Source organism: Arachis hypogaea, chromosome 14 (genome assembly GCF_003086295.3).
Source record: "Arachis hypogaea cultivar Tifrunner chromosome 14, arahy.Tifrunner.gnm2.J5K5, whole genome shotgun sequence".
Lineage (NCBI taxonomy): Eukaryota > Viridiplantae > Streptophyta > Magnoliopsida > Fabales > Fabaceae > Arachis > Arachis hypogaea.
In genome coordinates, this window is record NC_092049.1 from 83,500,137 (window position 1) to 83,520,139 (window position 20,003).

Consider the following 20,003-nt stretch of genomic DNA (forward strand, 5'->3'; position numbering starts at 1 on the left):
ACGGATATGACTTAGGTGCTGGGGCTGTAGAGTTTACTATATGCCATGCAGAGGTATCTGTATCCTTTGTAGAAGAAAAGAAAATACCGGATGTTCGCCTATTAAAATACCTTCTTTTTTAATATTGGTTTACTACTTTTGAAAGATTAGCTACCGTGTACAATACATTGACTCTTATCTATCTATCTTTTTCCTGAAAATGTTTCAGCTATTGAAGACATTTTCAAATACCACAAAGTATCTCAAGAGTAAGATGTTCCTTTGTTTCTATCCATTCCTTTAGATATTTGCAGTTGTTTCTTGTAATCTGATACTTATGGTTTGCATTTCCATCTTATAATTTTGGCTGGTTGATGTGTCCTTAGATTTTTAAGTCATTGCGCAACTACTTCACTGCAATTGGCAGAATTTGCATTTTATCTTTGCAGGAGAAAGATTTATAAATTGAGAAGATAGATAAAGTGAAAAGTAAAAGCTTACACATTATTTAATTTGTAATTGGAGTCTTATTTTTTTTTATTTTATCAACCTTGGTTTTTTTAGAAGAGCTTGATTCAGAAATAGTCTAGTAAGAAGAAGAAAAATTGAATTCTTGCTTGCTTAATCACCGAATGTGTTTTCCAAATTAAAATGCTCTTGTAAATGTAGTCATGACATTGCAAACTAAAAATGCTGGGACATGCATGTATTTAATAAACAAGTAGATAGACACTTAAGTTTGTGGTTGATAAATAATTAAGGGTTACTGGCACACTTATTGAATTATAATGACATAAGCAAGCTTAATGAATTAGACAGTAGTGACTCTAACAATATATTTTTAGATTGCATTACTAGTACTTCAAATATATAATTAAGTGGTTTCTCTGTTCATAATATTTTATAAAGTTGGAACATTTAAGATGGATGGCAACAACACTGGTGGAAAAAGTTGGAACATTTAAGATGCATTTAAGTCTTCATTTCTTTTATTATATATATTGTGTTCTTATGTGATATAGTTAATGGAGCAGTTTGATACTTTCATATTGAGTGTTTTCAAGCATAAAACTATCCTCCGTGTTAGCTTATCGACACATAGATATATAGTGGGTACGAAAAATAACTAGCTTTTTTTTTTTAACGTCTCTTCCAGTAGGTCAAAGACTAATTTATTACAAGTTATATATACGTATATATTTTTATTTCTCAGATTAATATAATATTACTCTTTTTCTTTTTCTGTTTTTTAAGGAAGGAATATTATTTTCCATTTCAAATATTTGGCATCGGACCCAGAGTTTCTTTCTTCCAGTAATTTTTTTTGAAAGTGCAGCATTTTTCAATGAGTAAGCAAATTTGTTATGTAAATTTGATACTTTCCTCTGTTATACAGAAATATTGCTTCAGAGGAGTTTGAAGAACATTCGTGGACATTCTAGGACTTGAAGATTGCAATTTGTTTAGCCATGACTCCGTAAGTTTTTTTTATCTTACTTATACTTGTATGTTTTCATATGTATATTATGACCTTTGTGCAGTTTTTTTTTTCATGTTGAATGTCTTTTATGTGTCTTTTTCATTGTTTCTTAATTTTAATAATAATATTTTTATGTGCCTTTTTTATGAATTTATATACTTACTGTGCATAAACATTATTATTTACATGGTTATTAGTTAAATAGTAGTAATAATATATGAATAATTAGGTTTTCCCAAGACCTAGAGAAAGATTGGATGAGTTTACCGAGAGATAAAGCTGAGTTTAGTAACGGTGTCAATGACTTCTTAGACTTTGCTTACTCCATCGGATACCCACAAGGAGAGGAAATCTTATGCCCTTGTGCAAAGTGTTGTAATTTCTTGTGGCACAAAAGACAAACAATTTATATTCATTTGATTGCCTTTGGATTCGTTAATGGTTATACGAGATGGATTCATCATGGGGAAAGCGTAGTCGGCATGGATGTTGATAGCGATAGCGATAATGAGATTGACAGTGAGAGTGAGACTAACTCGTACGACGACATGGACGCCTTGTTGAACGATAGATTTCGGGATGTGGCACAAGCAGAAGGGATAAAAGAAGGTATGAATGAAGATGCAAAGAAATTCTATAACTTGGTTGAAGAGGCTAGCAAAGAACTGTATCCCGGTTGCGACGGGTTTTCTACGTTGTCTTTCACCATCCGACTATACTTGTTAAAGTGTCAACATGGGTGGAGTAATGCCTCTTTTACTTCTCTCTTGGAGTTGCTAAAAGAGGCTATTCCTAACTTAAATATTCCTACTTCTTTCAATAAAGCCAAGACTATGGTGAGAGACTTAGGTCTTGACTATAAAAAGATTGACGCATGCCCGAACGATTGCATGCTATATTGGAAAGAGTACGAGAAGGACACATCTTGTCATGAATGTGGCGCTTCGCGTTGGATTGTGCATCCTGTAGTTGAAGCTGATGTTTTGCCTTCAAAAAAATATCACAATATTCCTGTGAAGACATTGCGACACTTTCCCCTAATTCCCAGGCTTCAAAGACTATTCATGTGCTCAGCAACAGCTAAAAGCATGAGGTGGCATGACGAAGAACGCAGAAAAGATGAGAAGTTAAGGCATCCCGCTGATGGGCAGTCATGGAAGGACTTTGACAATCGTCATACAAATTTTGCTCTCGATCCCCGTAATGTGAGACTTGGCTTGTCAAGTGACGGATTCAATCCATATCGAACCATGAGCATATCTCATAGCACATGGCCTGTTGTTTTAATGGCTTATAATTTGCCGCCATGGATGTCTATGAAACAGGAATATTTTATGTCGTCGTTGCTAATTCCTGGACCAAAGTCACCAGGAAATGATATAGACATTTACCTGCAACCTTTGATCGAGGAGTTGAAGGAGTTGTGGGAGGTTGGGGTGGAAACATATGATGCATCAAAAAATGAAACCTTCCAAATGTATGCAGCTCTTATGTGGACAATTAGTGATTTTCCGGCTTACGCAATGCTATCTGGTTGGAGTACAAAAGGGAAGCTAGCTTGTCCTTGTTGTAACCATGGGACTTGTTCTAACTATCTTAAATATAGTCGCAAGACATGCTATATGGGTCATTGTGCCTTTTTGCCCGAGGATCATCCATGGAGAGCTAATAAGAGATCTTTCAATGGAAAAGTAGAATATAGGCAAGCTCCACCATTATTGTCGGGTACTGAAGCTTTAAGTCAGTTGGAGTATGTGGATAATTCATTTGGGAAGCTAAAACCAAAGAAAGATGGTCCATGGAAGAAGAGGTCAATATTCTTTGATTTACCTTACTGGCAGTATAATACATCACGACACAATTTAGATGTGATGCACATAGAAAAGAACATAGTTGATAGTATTCTTGGAACTCTCTTGGATATTTCTGGCAAGACAAAAGATCACACAAATGCTCGATATGACTTACAAGAAATGGGCATTCGAAAGAACCTTCATCCCAAGAAAACAAATGGTAGGAAAAAGGTGAAGCTGGCAAAGGCAAGCTACTCAATGACCAATGCTGAAAAGTCAATTTTTTGTGACGTCTTGAAGACAGCAAAGTTGCCAGATGGCTCTGCTTCAAATATTTCTCGGTGTGTGAACCTTTTGGAGAGAAGAATATCTGGTTATAAGACTCATGATGCTCATTTCATGCTTCACTATTTGTTACAAATTCCTATCAAAGGAATACTTCCAGATCAAGTTGCAGTTCCTTTGATTCGACTTAGCTCATTTTTTCGTCAATTGTGTCAAAAGTCTATCACATTACAAGAGATAGATCAATTAGAAGAGGATATTGTCACAACATTATGCCAATTAGAGAGGATCTTTCCTCCTTCTTTCTTCGACATAATGATTCATTTGCCTATTCATTTGGCTAATGAAGTGAGATTGGGAGGTCCAGTTCAATTTCGGTGGATGTATCCTCCCGAAAGATACATGTGTACTTTGAAGTCCTATGTTCGAAACAAAAGTCGTCCTGAAGGATCTATTGCAGAGGCATATTTGATTGAAGAATGTTTGACATTTTGCTCGCGTTACTTACATTCTGGTGTCCAAACAAAATTGAATAGACAACCCAGAAATAATGATGAACCTAATAATTCTATGATGGAAACTACAGATGCATTTTCGAATCTATTTCCAAAAAGAGGTGTTCCTTTGGGTGCAAAGAAAGGTGAACCTTTTCTCCTTGACGACAAGTCCCGAGAGCAAGTTCATAGCTACATATTATTGAATTGTCACAAAATAGACGACTATGTTAGGTAACTCATACTAGTTCTACTATATTTTGGTATTTTAATTAGAAATTGATAGGTCTGTTTTATACTTACAAATATTATACTTTTGAGTTTTAGTGAGCATGAGACTTATCAACAAGGAACACGATGGATGAGAGCTAAAAACCATAGCAAAAATTTTTCTACATGGTTTAAAACACGTGCTTTGCGGCATGATGTTCCAAATTGGATAAAAGAGCTCTCTAGAGGACCAACCCAATGTGCAAAAAGATATTCTGGTTATTTTATCAACGGATATAGATTTCACACTAGGCAACGTGAGGTAAGACGCAAGACACAAAATAGTGGTGTTACTTTAGTAGCATTAACGACAAGCTTTGCAAGCACAAAGGATGCAAATCCAATTCATGAAAACGTTTCTTATTATGGTAGAGTGAATGATATCATTGAGTTGGACTACTATGGAAATTTTAAGGTTACATTGTTCAAATGTGATTGGTATGAGGCTAGGGAGGATGCTTATGGCTCGACATATGTGCATTTTAACAAAAAATGCTATCAGGAAGAGCCTTTTGTATTGGCATGTCAAGTGCACCAATGCTTCTATGTGCAAGATGCATTTAATAAAAATAAACATTATGTAATGAAGACTGTTCCAAGGGACCTATTTAGCATAAGTGATCAAGTCGCCATTGATGCTGAAGATACTTATGAAAATGAGCCATTTGATAATTCGACGGTTCCTTCTATACCTAATGATGATGGTGAAGTAGACTTGGTAAGGAATGATTTGAATGAAGTTCTGGTCGATGTCGCAAAAGAAGTCTATTTTTCCCAAGAGTATAACACAGGATTGGATGAAGAATATGATTCTGAAGACTTTTGAGTGACTTGTTTCCCTCTTTTATGGTATATAAGTCAAATTTATCGCTTTATGTTAGCAGTTTTCAACTTGTTTTTCCTCTTTTATGTTATGATTGTTGCTTCTTAGAATTTTCTGAATTTTTCTGCATCTTGATTATGAGTTTGTGTGGGACATATTTTTCTGCATTTTGAATTTTTCTGCATTTTTCTGCCTTTTGAGTGAAGAATATGATTCCGAAAACTTTTTGAGTTCCTTGTTTCCCTCTTTTATGGTATATAAGTCAGATTTATCGCTTTATGTTAGCATTTTTGAACATGATTTGCTGAATATTGTGATATAGAATTTGGTAATTGTTTGTTACGATTTACCTCTTCCCCTTATTAGATGCATATGCAATTGTATTTACATGGCTGTTTTAATATTTTTATACAGCAACTTAATGGAAAACGGAGCAACTTCAAAGAGAAAAAGACTGGTAAAAAAGTATCAAGCTCATGCAAAAGTTAAGGAATTTGAAATGAAGGAAGTATCTTCTGCTGCGAAACTAGTTCGGAATTTTATAACCAAAGGTGATAAAGGAAGTAATCAAGCCAAAATAGCACAACAGCCCAGGAGAAAAATTTCAGAAATTGGAGACAAATATAGTAGGGAGAATTCAATGGAAGGGAGAAATAAAACACTTGTAGACAATGTTATGAACCGGTCTTTGAGGTCTTCCCAAAACCAAGTGAGGAGTAATGTTCAACTAGAAGAACAACCAATTCCTAAGAAGATGAAGAGTAAGGCAAAGTGTCCAGCAATGGCTCTTGATGCCTTTTTGCATACAGAAGGAGTAGAAGTGGAAAGAGAAGAGGAAGATGACTTTGAGTCAATTGGTGAGGATGCTGGAGCAACTGAAAAAGAACCAGCTAACTTGACAAACTTAAAAAATAACTTAAAGCGTCCAGCAATGACTCTTGATGCTTTTTTGGGTGACCAAGGAATTCATGTGGAAAGAGAAGAGGAGCATAATGAAGTTCCAACTTCTGAGGATGCTAGATCTAGGCCATCCCCGAATAATGGAGAAAATGTTCATATCCCGTCTGAGGAAGATTATATTGGTGAACATGAAAGTGACAATTTTGATGTAGAAGGAGATCAAGTTATGGAAGAGGCTCATGTAGAAGGTGATGTAATTTAGTTTGTTGCTATTTATTTTACATTTTCTTTTTATCTATGAGCATGGGGCTGCCCTTTCCATACCTAAAGTTTGTACTATTTCTCAATTTTTAATTTAGATACTTCAAAGGTTAAAAAAACTCGTGGAAAAACAAGATGCCTAAAGATTTATGCAAGAACTTGGGAAGAAAGGGAGGAAGTGACTTTTGATCAGGGAGCAGCCGTGGGGCCAACAGCTCAAAGAGTGAAGGATTTAACTAATTTTATTGGAACAATGGGAAGGAATAGTGATTTTATTACCTTGATGTACACTAATTGGAAAGCTGTGCCTAAGCAAATCAAAAAGCGCATTTGGAAGTATATTAATGTAAGTTCCATTTATCTTTATGTTTATGCCATATGTTAATAATTATTTTATGCATATGATATGATGAAATTGATGTGTTTGTAGTCAAAGTTCATTCTTCCAAAATCTTCAAAGTTATGGGTGATGACTGGTGTTCAAGGAGCATGGAAGCGTTACAAAACAAGAATAAAAAAGAAGCATTTTGAACCCTATTCTGGAAATATTGAGGATATGTTGGTGAATCGTCCTTTGGAAATTCCAGAAATACAATTTCGGAAGCTAATTGCATATTGGAGTATTCCAACTGTCAAAGTGAGCTAGAGGATTTCAATTATTATTATTTGATATGATTAAGTATAATTCTTTCAATTTTTATATTTTTTTCATCATTGTTTATTTTAAACACAGGCCATGTGTGTTATAAATTCTGAAAATCGCAAGAAGCAACAATGGAGGCATAAAATGGGCCCAATCAATTTTGCAAGAGTGCGTGTTGATTTGGTAAGGTCACATTTGAGTTAAAATTCTCTACTTGTTACTTCTCCCTAATTTTAGTATGTTATGACTTTGTAATTGTTATCTTGATCTGTAGCGTCAGAAAAAAGAGAACAAAGAGGAACCAAATCAAGCTGAAATGTTTGTTGCAACTCGGAATGGACTAAAAGGGAAAACACTTGATGTAGAAACACAAGCTGTTATTGTAAGTTCCTCTATAATTTTCTTGTTTTAGTAGTTGTTTTATGACTGTCATGGATGCTATTTTTTTTTGCTGTTTTATACCTATCGTGATTATTGTTATGGTATCTATTTTGCGACTGTTTCATGGCTGTTTCATGGGCTGTTTCATGGCTGATTTAGTTGCTGTTTTATGGCTATTTTATGCATATTTTATGGCTGTCATGGCAGCTATTTTATGACTGTTTTATGGCCATCATGGTTGTTGTTTTAGTATCTACTTTGACTGTTTTGTGGTATCTATTTTGTGGCTGTTTCATGGCTGATTTAGTTGCTGTTCTATGGCTATTTTATGTCTGTTTCATGGCTGATTTAGTTGCTGTTCTATGGCTATTTTATCCATGTTTTATGGCTATCATGGACTGCTATTTTATGGTTATTTCATGGCTGTTTTATGGTTGATTTTATTGCTGTTCTATGACAATTTACAACCATGTTACATGGCTATCATGGACTGCTGTTTTATGGCTCTTTTATGGCTATTTTGGATTGCTGTCCCTATTAGTTAGCAATAGGTTTTTGGATTCTTTCATTGAATTTTTATCACTAAAAATAGACATATCATATATTTGTGTGTATAGGATAAACTTGATGATCTCCAAGAAGCTGGAGAAACTCCTACTAATGCATTTCAAAAAGTTTTTGGTAAAGAGAATCCAGGAAGAGTTCGATGTTATGGAAGAACTGTTACAAAAACTTCTCTTAAGAAAAATAAAGAAATAGATGAAATCAAAAAACAAAGTGAAGAGAAGGTAACAGCTTTAAAAACTGAATTAGACGACCATAAGCAACGACTGCAAGGATTGGAAGATATTGTGAAACTTATGTTGCAACAAACTTCTCCTGGTATGAATGTTGATGAAGCGCTTTCTCTCTTGCGATCTAAGCAATCGTCTGCAAATAGTGCACAAGATCCAAATTTAGTTCTTCGGCATTCTCCTCCATCGACTCATATACCAAATCATGAATAGGTATATGTATGCTAAATTGTTGTACCACTTGAGTATACATATTATTGTATAGCTGATGTTTTGACTATAATTATTTTGTTCATTTAAATTTGACTACAGCTTTCTTATTGTTGGAGGAAGTTTTCTGAAGACATAAAGACAATTCTTGCCACAATGGTGAAGCACAAAGTCTTCTTAGTTTTTAGTGAACAACTTAGTTTCTTTTTTGTTTAAGTTCATTAGCAGAAAAACATGTATTTTGCTTACTTAGGTTTATTATTTATTTGACTTGGTAACTTACTAGCAAGTATATATGTTAATTGGTACTTGGAAGACCTTTCTATATATATATGCAATATATATTATTATCTTATTCAAATGCGGGTGTTATATATTCTTCAAATATCATATAAATATAACAAAGATAAAAAAAATATTATTTTAGATATTAAAAAAGAGAATCTAAGAAAAATTTAATAAGGTGTTGCTTTAGGTATTAAAAAAAGACAACTGTAAATAAACCTACATAAGTGTTGCATTAGGTCTATAAAAAAGGCAACTTAAAAAAATTTGGACAAGTGTTGCTTTAGGTATATGAAAATGCAACTTAAAAAAACCTGGACAAGTGTTGCTTTAGATGGAGGAAAAGGCAACTTGAAAAAATTTGTACAAGTGTTGCTTTAGGTATATGAAAAAGCAACTTAAAAAACTCTGGACAAGTGTTGCTTTATATATTAGAAAATACAACTCGTAAAAAGTGTTGCCATAGCGTTTCATATAAAGCGTTGTGTTTGGGTGCTCTAAGGCAACCCTTTCGCGGAGTTGCTTTATTTGCGGAAAAGGCAACGTTTTTTGAAGGTTGCCAAAAAAAGAGTTCCCTTTAATATACAAAAGCGTTGCCTTAGACCAAAGGTAACGGCCGTATAGCCAACCCCCCAAAAAGCGTTGCCTTTTGTCGGAAAGTGTTGCCTTTTATCAAAGGCAACACTTTCTCTTATTATAAGCAACGTTTTTAAAGGGTTGCTTCAGCCCGAATTTGTTGTAGTGAGAATTGAGTTTAATCCCACTTAGTTAACCTTTACTAAACAAAAGGAAAATCAAGTAGACTAATCAGTTTGATCCTCAGGTCCTAGTCAATTCCTAAGGAAAGACTAGAGTTATTGGAATTCGATTTGATTAGCAAAAATAACAATTATCAATCACGATGAGTTTGATAACTCAAGAGTCTCCAATTGATCAATTGAAGCCAAAAGGGGAAAATCTAAATTATTTATATAAATAAAGGAAAGCAATCACAATTCTGAAATACCTCAAGTTGCACTAATAAATATATCAAATGTAACATAGAAGAGTTCATAAATTAAATTAAGAAAATAATAAAAAGGAATATTGAACCTGATAAAGAGTCCGAATGCTAACTTGAATTAATAAAAAATCCTAATCCTAAAACCTAAGAGAGAGGAGAGAACCTCTCTTTCTAAAAACTACATCTAAACTATGAAAAGTGAATAATTCAATACATGCTAATGAATGGATGCATTCCCCCACTTTATAACCTCTAATCTGTGCTTTCTGGACTTGGATCTGGGCTAAAAAGGCTTCAGAAATCGCTGGGAGCATTTTCTGTAATTTCTGGTGCGTGGCGTCTGTCACGCGTCCACGTGGGTCACGCAGTCGCATCATCTGGAGTTTACCTTGTCACGCGTTCGCTTCGGTCATGCGTCCGCGTCATCTGTATTCTGCTTAAGGCGCCCGTCCGCGTCAGTCTCGCGTTCGCGTCGCTGCCTTTTTGGCGCTGGGCATGGGCCGCGTCGTCCATGCGTTCGCGTTGCTGCCAATTTCTTCAAAAACTCCATTTTGTGCTTTCCTTCCATTTTTGTATGTTTCCTTTCCATCCTTTAAGTCATTCCTGCCTTAAAGGATCTGAAACTTCTCAACACACAAATCACGGAATCGAATGGTAATAAAGGGTAATTAAAATAAATAATTTCAAAGCATAGGAAACATGTATTTTACATATATCACATAATAAGGAAGAGAAAGTAAAACCATGCAATTTACATGAATAAGTGGGTGAAGGATTGAATAAATCTCTTGAATTGAGCACAATATATGTCATAAAATATGGGTTTATCAACCTCCCCATCTTGATACAAAAAAATTTCTAGGGGATCCTTCCCTTTTTAAGGCTGAATTGGGTATAGCGACTTCTCTGTATTTGTTTATTTTGCCGATATACCTTTCTTTCTTGCGACATGATTTCACTTTTTTCCTTTTCTAGAGATGGTGAAGTCTACGGATTCAATGAAACACTTCCGTTGGGCTAAGAAAGCAACAGCTGCGCAAAATATCTCGGCAAAGGTTTATGGAGAAGGATCTGCCCAAGTTCCTCCTAAGAAAATGACCTCAGACACTTCTGGGCCGAGGAAGATCATCCCGACTCCTCAAGTTCGTGTGGTTCCTTCTGCTCCTCTCCAGTCATCCTCGGGTGCTGCCTTCTCTCCTATTGCTGGTCCTCCTCCTAAAAAACAGAAGACTGTGGAGCCTTATGACTTGGACGCACCTAATTTTGATGATGTGGGGTTTGTTGATAATCAAATTGCTCCTTATGGTCGACTTCTGATGGATGATGTATCCCTCCTTCATCACATGAATTTTATTACTAATAACATTATTCGGATGGCCCATATGGGAGCAGCTCTATTCCGCACTGTTCAGGGCTCCCCAGTCCATGCGATGAAAGATTTTCTTGAGGATGCCAAGTCGGAGTTTAATAGAATTAAGGGCTTGAAGGACGAGCTGGATGCTAGGGTGGCTAAGCTAGAGCTGAACTTGGAGAGGGAGAAGTCTTGGGCTATCAAGGCTGAGGCGGCTGCAAACTTGGCTGAGGAGATGGCAAAGAAACACAAGGAAAGTTATACCCGCACTTATGCTGAGGTGTTGGAGCTGAGGGAGAGGCTTGAATCTGCCCTTGTGAATTACGCCGATCTCCAGGGTCATCTGGTAGACACTGTGACGGGTGCTTATAAAAATTTAAAGGCACAGGTCCGAGTTCTTGCTCCTGAACTTGACCTGACTCTCTTTAGCCTGGACAATATGGAAGATGGTAAAATAGTGCCCTCCCCGGATGATGAAGATGACGAGCCTCCTCCTCCTGCACCCCCAGCCAATGCTTCGGCAGCCACGACTTCGTCAACTCCTTCTGCTGAGGTCAGCCATCCCGAACCTGATCCGGATTGTCAAATTCTTAATCGGGATGATGGGACTGTGGACGCCACCCCTATGAACATTATTCCTCCGTCTTCAGCCACCGATGCTGCTACCGGGGAGACCTTGAACCCCTTATGATTTGTTTGGTTTTGCCTGTACAGCCTGATTTGTGGGCTTTTTAAACTTTGTCTTTTGTGATGGTAGACTTCTTGACTTTTAGTTGCTCCTATGCAACTTAAGTTTTTGAAAACAAAACACGTTTAAACTCTTGAGGCTTGCCTCTCAGGTGGCCTTTTGAGTCTTTTAAATATTTTTATTTTGATGCGTATATTTCTATACTGTCCGTGCCTTTGCAGCTTTTGTAGATCTTTATAGACTATTGGTACTCTACTATCCAACCTCTTTTTGATTAGATCTTTTAAACCATCTTCTGTTTGGGGCGAGATGATCCTTGGGGCTAACTTTGTCCGATAACTTTGTCATGGAGCCGTGGCTTTTTGGGCTAGGCTACGTCCCTTTTAGCGTACGCTTTTCGTTGGTCCGACTTCTCTTGTCGGTCCGAGCTAAGTTATTTTTAATATTCCATTTTTAGTCAGACCTCGTCAGGCCACTTTTTTATGGATTATTTTTCATAACTTCTTGTATTAATCTGTTTTTATTGCTTTCATCTTTGCCGACCTTGTCGAAATTGGGCGATGAATTTGGATTTCATCTTGCCGACCTTGTCGTAATCGGGCGATGAATTTTTGTGCTCAGATTAATGCGTCTTGGTAGGAAACCTTTGAATCTGAAAAACTTTTATTCAAGTAGAAAATAGGCATATAGATAGGGATATATATACATATGAGTGCTTACCCTTCTAAATCGAGCAATTTTGTAGATCTTGGCTTGGCGCCTCATTAAAAAACCTTTTCAGGAAAAAGAGTGCACCTTGACCTAAGATCTTTATTACTTTCTAACTATAGTACCTTCTTAGGTTACAGGCATGCCATGACCTTGGTAACTCTCATCCCTCGAGGTCGGACAACTTGTAGTAGCCCTTTCCCAGTACCTCTATAACTCGGTAAGGTCCTTTCCAGTTAGCTGTTAGCTTCCTTTCTCCTGATCAACCTGCTCCGATATCATTTCGGATTAGAATGAGGTCATTGTTGGTGAAGCTTCACTGAATTACCCTCTGATTGTACCTTGAAGTCATTCGACGCTTCAACGCTTCCTCTTTAATCCGAGCTCTTTCTCGGGCTTCTGGAAGTAAGTCGAGTTCTTCCCGTTGATTTTGGGAGTTGGCCTCTTCATTGTAGAGAATCATTCTGGGGGATCCTTCCTCTATCTCCACAGGGATCATTGCCTCCATTCCATAAGCAGGTCGGAAGGGTGATTCTCCTGTGGTGGAATGTGGAGTTGTCCAATACGCCCATAGGACTTGTGGGAGCTCTTTGGCCCAAGCTCCATTTGCATCCTGTAGTCTCCATTTTAACCCAGCTAGTATGACTTTGTTGGCAGCTTCTGCCTGTCCGTTAGCTTGTGGGTGTTCTACGGATGTGAATTGGTGCTTTATTTTCAAGTCAGCTACCAAGTTCCTGAAACCTGTATCAGTGAATTGTGTGCCATTATCTGTGGTAATGGATTAAGGGACCCGAAACCTTGTAATAATGTTCTTGTATAGGAATTTCTAACTTCTTTGGGCGGTGGCATTAGCTAGGGGCTCTACCTCGATCTATTTTGTAAAATAGTCTACCCCTACAATGAGGAACTTGACTTGTCCCGATCCTTGGGGAAAAGGTTCGAGGAGGTCTAGCCCCCATTTTACAAACGGCCAAGGTGACACTACACTGATAAGCTCTTCTGGTGGAGCGATGTGAAAGTTAGCATGCTTCTGACATGGTGGACATGTCTTGACAAATTCTGTCGCTTCCTTTTGTAAGGTTGGCCAGAAGAATCCAGCTCGGAGTACCTTTTTGGAAAGAGCTCGTACCCCAAGTGGTTGCCACACATGCCACTGTGTACTTCTTCCAAGACTTCCCTTGCATTTGAAGGCGCTACGCATTTTAGGAGGGATGTTGAGATCCCTCTCCTATATAAGACATTACCCACTATAGTGTAGTGCTGTGCTTCTCGTATCAACCTCTTTGCCTCTTTTTTATCTATGGGGAGTGCCTCTAACCTGAGGTAATTGATTATGGGGGTCATCCATCCTTGATCCTGTCCTGATATGGTTAGGACATTTTCTTCCTCTGAGATTGATGGGCTCTGCAGCATTTCTTGAATGAGGCTTCTATTATTGCCCCCTGGTTTGGTGCTGGCTAACTTTGAGAGTGCATCATCTCGGGCATTTTGTTCTCGGGGTATATGTTGGACCTCATATTCCCTGAGTTGTCTGAGTGATAAACCCCATTTTTAGGGTTTATCTTGTGTTGAATTTAGAGGGTTTTGTCAACTTTTCTCCCATGTATCTAATGAAATAGCATGGTTTTGTAAATTCTCCTTTAATTGTGCTTAAGAGTGAAAACATGCTTTTTGGGTCTCAAAATAGCTAAATTTAATTCACCTTGATTCCATTAGATGCCTTGATGTGTTTGCTAAGTGATTTTAGGTTTAGGAGGCAAAGATTGGATTGAGGGAATGAAGAAAAAGCATGTAGAAATGAAGAACTCATGAAGAAATGAAGGAATCGTAAAGCTGTCAAGCCCGACCTCTTCGCACTTAATCAATCATAACCTGAGCTACAGAGGTCCAAATGAGGCGGTTCTAGTTGCATTGGAGAGCTAACATCCGGTGCTTCAAAATGATCTAAGATTTTCCATAGTTTCTTGAAGCGTGGTGGAAACTAACCGATTAAGAAACTGATATAAGAAATACGTTGCGAGTATAGTTTTTAACCAGCTAAAATCCGCTCATCAATTTAGAAAGGTTGTCACAAAATTAGAATAAAAATACTGGGAGTATGAGTCTCAGGTCATCTCCCAACGAGTTAACAAAACGGTGCTATCTTATTAATCAGGAGTTTTCTGGGAAAATTTGAGTTTAGGCAATGGGCACAAGCATATGATTGTAAATTAAAGCAATGAAAGTTAAAAGAGATTTATATTATTCTAAATAAAAAGCCTTGACTGGGGGAATGATTAATTGAAAGTTCTATCCTTGTTGGAATTTTCTCAAGTGTAGTATAAAGAGGTTGTTGTTTTCACTTAGTTAACCCTTACTAAATAAAGGAACGTCAAGTGATTGAGCTAACTCTTATTCGCAAATCCTAGTCCTCTCTGTTGGGAAGGTCTAGCGTTAGTAAATAGAGAATTAGTCAACAACTTCCAATTTAACTAATCACTTGAGCATTCCAACTCTAGTGTCTCCTTTTAATCAACCCCCATGTCAAGTTGGGAGTCTACTCCATCAACATGGATGCCATCTTCGTTGTTGGGAGTTTGGAGTAGAAAAGAGACATGATAATTCAAATAAAATAGGGATTGAAAATTAATTAAAGGTAAAAGTAATTCTCTGTATTAATAAATCCAAAATAATCCAATTGCAACTCTAAGCAAGAATTAAGAATATGGAATAATAAGGGAATAAGAAAACAAACTAGAATAGTAACTTCAACGGAGGTGATGACTCTTCTCAATATCCAAAGCAAAAGCATAAACTATAAAACTATGAATGTAAAAGAAAACCTAGAGGAAGAGTGATTTCTCTCTAGATTCAGATCTTAAAATCTAAAACTATGCTAATGAGAATGTGTCTTGAGTCTTTGCATGTTCCCTGGCTCTAGTCTGTGTTTCTGGGCCAAAACCTGGGTCAAAACCCAGCCCGAAATTGCCCCTAGCATTTTCTGTTAATTCTGCAGATCGTGCATGTCACGCGTACGCGTCAGTCACGCGTACGCGTCACTTACGTATACGCGTCGCTGGTCATCTTCGCTTGTCACGCGTACGCGTCAGGCACGCGCAGGCGTCTTTCTACAAACTCCAATCCACGCGTGCGCGTCAGGTATGCGCACGCGTCACTGCAAAATTTCTCCATGTCGCGCGCACGCGTGAGCCATGCGTGCGCGTCGATGCTCGCTGGTTATCTCCTTAGTTTCTTGTGTTCCTTCCATTTTTGCAAGCTTCCTCTCCATTCTCTAAGCCATTCCTGCCGTATAAAGCCTGAAACACTTAACACACAGATCACGACATCGAATGGTATAAAGGAGAATTAAAATACACAAATTAAAGACTTCTAGGAAGCAAGTTTTCAACCATAGAACAAAACTAGGAAGGAATTGTAAAATCATGCAAATCATATGAATAAGTGGGCAAAGGATTGATAAAAACCACTCAATTGAGCACAAGATAAACCATAAAATAGTGGTTTATCAACCTTCCCACACTTAAACATTAGCATGTCCTCATGCTTAGCTCAAGGAGATAAAATAAATGAGTAGGAAAAAGTAAGACTCATGCAATGCAATGCAATCTATGTATGAATACAACTATATGCTAAGATGATTCTGTCTACTTGGTTAAAAGTAAACAAGTTCTCTAAGACAAAAGTAATTCAAATTCCACTAATTCAAATCATATAATAAAAGACAAGTAAACTTGTAAGAAGATAGCTCATAAAAGCAGGGAACATAGAATCAAGCATTGAACCCTTGCTGATAGTATATGTGCACTCTAATCACTCAAGTGTATAGGGTAATAACTCTAGTCTTCTCTAGTCATGCTTTTTAAACTTTGTTCCTCACCTAACCAATCAACAAATATTTAAAGTACCAATGCAAACATCATGAGGTCTTTTCAAGGTTGTAATGGGGCTAAGGTAAAGGTGAGGATATATATATGGGTAAGTGAGCTATAAATTGAATCCTTGATTAACCTAAGCTCTCACTTATACACACACACACTCTATATAACTTCTAAAATTATGCCTAGCTACCCAAAATTCCCACTTTTGCATTACATACTCATGCATCAACCCTTCTTTTAATTTTATCACATATGCATTGATCTTTTCATTAACTTAACTTAGCATTGGGGTAATTTTGTCCCCTTATTTATTTACTTATTTATTGAATATTTTTGGATTTTTTTATAATGGAAAAATAAACATAACTTATCAATGCACATGGATTTTTAATTTTTCTAGTCTCACATGAGTAGGTACCCAAATTCCCAATATTTTATCATTTAAGCACTGTACACTTTTATTAACCCAAGTTCCCACAGTTTTCCCACACTCAATTAACACACAATCTCTATCTTAAGCTAACCAAAGATTTAATTGGGGTGTTTAATTGTTTTTCCGCTTAAGGCTAGTAATGTGGTAAAATATAGAACAAATGGGGATTAAAAGGCTCAAAGTGGCTAACAAAGGTAATTGAAAGTGAGCTCAAAGTGGCTATTTGGAATAAGTGAGCAAAAACAAGTAATGGCCTCAATCATATGCATGCATATAAATATATTAAACATTGGACATATAGGATGGAACAAAATAAAAATTACAATCATGGAGAAGAAAACACACAAGAATAAAATATTATGGTTAAATAATGTAACCATGTAATTAAGCGCAAATCTCACAGGTTGTGTGTTCTAGCTTTAAAACCATGTTCCAATTTACATTCTTCAAACAAGTTTTACTACAAAAGTTTTGATTTAAATTATTGAAAATTTTCAAAAATAGGGTCTTAAGAAGAAACTTATTATTTTCCAACCAAATAGAACATGCATGCAAAAACCTATTACTATGCAATCTATCATGTCCTAACAAAAGAAAAATAACTTATTGGTGTTAAGAAAAAAGAAAAATTACCTCCAAAGGTCAGGTACTGACCGACCTCCCCACACTTAAAGTTTTGCACCGTCCTCGGTACCATCAGTCAGGAACAAAGGCGGGCTGGTAGCAGTATCTCCACAGTCGGGATTGTCATGGATCCCTGTGCTGGTAGATGAAGTGGAGTTCGGAGTGTTTGAGTCTTTTTCAGGTGGTTGGTTGCCAACAATCAGCTCCTTGAGGTATGTAAATTGGCGCTTGTTACGGCACTCCCTTCGCTTTGCCTGTCGGTCAAGCCGGTCCAACCTCTCCAGTATCTGAAGGAGCAGTTGATTTGTTGAAGGAGCTTGTGATGTGGAAGGAGAAGGAATATCTCCGGCCGGGTCTGCAGGCCGGCTAGTAGTTGCCGCTGGAGGTCTGATGTACTTCCCATTGGGGACAATCTGATCGTCCCGCGGAATCATGGCTTTGGTGTCTCCAGCTCTGTAGGAGACTCCAGCTACTGAGACTAGATCTGAAACCAGGGCAGAGAAAGATAGGTTACCCGCAATCTGTACGTGTCCCATGTCATGCCGGATGTGTCTTGGTAAGTTGAGAGGCTGGTCTGTAAGTATACACCAGAGGAGAACAGCCATGTTTGCAGTGAAGGAGGACTCGTGAGTGCTCGGAAAGACGTAGTGGGACATAATCTGTGCCCATACGCGAGCCTCCAAGGTGAGTGCTGAAGCCAATATGCCCTTAGGTTGGGATCGATGGTATCCATAGATCCATTTGCTGCCAGGTTGTGCTATAACTCTTAGGACGGTGTCCCAGTCAAATTGGTATGTCTGGCACTTAAAGGAGGCTTCTTGGAATGCGTCCAATCCTTCTGGAGCAGGGGAAAGATCTAAAGCTTGCTGAATGGCCTCTTCAGTTTTGAGGACTTGCTTCTGATGGACATAGACAGACTACAGGGTTGGCAAGTGAAAATTGGAGTAGAATTCAACTACCCATGAGAGATTAACCTGCCGTGGCTGTCGCCGTAAGAATCCCCATTGTCTCTGCTCAATCCGGGGCTCAACAAAATCAACAATATGGGTAGGAAGGATTAGTAGGTGCTCATTGTTATAGTTCTACTCAGCCAAGATGGGGAACATCTGCTCACAATAGCTGTTAGTGAACCATGTAGTGTCCCTTGCTGGAAAGGCTTTCTCTGTTTCAGTGACCTTGATGATCCTCTTGACCCTCTTTGTTGTCTGTTTGACTGCTGTTGAGGATGGTTCTGCAGCTAGTGCTCTTTTTGTTCCTCTCCTTGCTAGTGGCTTGGGAGCAGCTTTCTCTTTACCTTTCTTGGTGGCCATCCTGAAAAGTGAAAAGGAAAGTAACATGTAAAGCCAAGGGTTGAAGCAAGGAAGAGCACAGCACAAGTGATAATCAATGCCAAGGTAAAGAAGGATGTCGTTAACACATGGTCGTGACTACATGTGATCAGTTCATCCATGGAAATATAGCAAGTGCATATTATGGCAAGTAGATGCAAGATGTTTATTAGCATTCCGGCAAAGGCATGAGTAGCATAGATCAATCATTAATTGCCTAATTTGATTATCAAATGTTTCAAACTAACAATCTGTTTGTATTGACAATTATACTCAATCAATAAAATATTGAAAGGGGTTTTGTGAAAAACAGGCGTTAGGGTAGAAGGATAGAATAATTTTAAAAATGCACAATGCCATACGGCCATTTTCACAAACACTTAGCATGCATAGTAAATATGTTATTGAAAGTATTAAATTTGAACATGCAAGCAACCCTTAATATTAATTGTCAAACAATGCCTCAATATATTCACAAGCAAAATATAGAAGAAAACAATCATCCAAATAAATTTCTAACACCAATTAAAAGGATGTAAAAAGAAAAAGAAAGAAAAGGAAAACATAGATAATGAAAGTAAAAAGAAAAAGAAGAAGAAAACATAAATAAAAGTAATAATGGAAAAGTAAAAAGGGAAGAAGAAAAGAACCTTGATGAAGAAGATGAAGAGGGAAAGAAGAAAGGAAAAAGTAAGGAGGAATAAAGAAGAGAGAAGGAAGAAGAAAGAATTAAGAAGGGAGAAGAAAGAATTAGGATTGGGGAAGAAAAGATAAGAGTTCTGGTGCAGTTCTAGTTAAACTGTGCGTCGCATGCGACCGTGCGCGTGGAGCACGCAGACGCGTGGATCGCGCTAATTTCAACCGACGCGTGCGCGTCAGGGACACGTACGGGTGGCCTGGGTTGTGCGTTTGGCTTGGAGGCAGCCGCGCGCACGCACAACTCTCTGTTTCAATACGCACGTTGCCAAAATTGGAGGCGACGCGTGAGCGTGAGGGACGCGCAGGCGTGAATGGCCTGATTTAGAAAATGACGCGTACACGTCAGGGACGCGTATGCGTGATAGGGCTTGTGCTTCCAGCACAATTCCTGCCCCACACCATCATAACTCTCTGGCCATACACCCATTTTTGCCGATTTTGCAGGGGCACGTGTGCGCGTGGGTGACGCGCACGTGTGGAACGTTGATTTCGCAAGCGACGCATACGTGTCAGGGACGCGTACGTATGGGCGTGTTTGTGCCTAAGGCACGCTGATAAACCACTATTTTATGGTTTATCTTGTGCTCAATTGAGTGGTTTTTATCTACTCTTTACCCACTTATTCATACTATTTGCATGGTTTTACATTTGCCTTCCTAATTATGTGCTTTAATTGAAAAGATATTTCTTTGG

The 20,003-nt window shown here is 37.8% G+C and overlaps 1 long non-coding RNA gene across 3 annotated transcripts; it reads left to right on the forward strand.

Moving 5' to 3' along the window:
• The first annotated feature begins 1,387 nt into the window (after positions 1 to 1,387).
• On the forward strand, positions 1,388 to 8,503 carry LOC112742826 (uncharacterized). 3 transcript variants are annotated; one of them, XR_011871819.1, is made up of 5 exons: positions 6,429 to 6,631; positions 6,716 to 6,922; positions 7,019 to 7,310; positions 7,927 to 8,316; positions 8,416 to 8,503. It is a non-coding gene; the product is annotated as an uncharacterized lncRNA (long non-coding RNA). The 3 variants fall into 3 exon arrangements; XR_011871820.1 differs by having other exon boundaries at positions 8,437 to 8,503; XR_011871821.1 differs by lacking the exons at positions 6,429 to 6,631; positions 6,716 to 6,922 and adding an exon at positions 1,388 to 1,456.
• Positions 8,504 to 20,003: the final 11,500 nt, after the last annotated feature.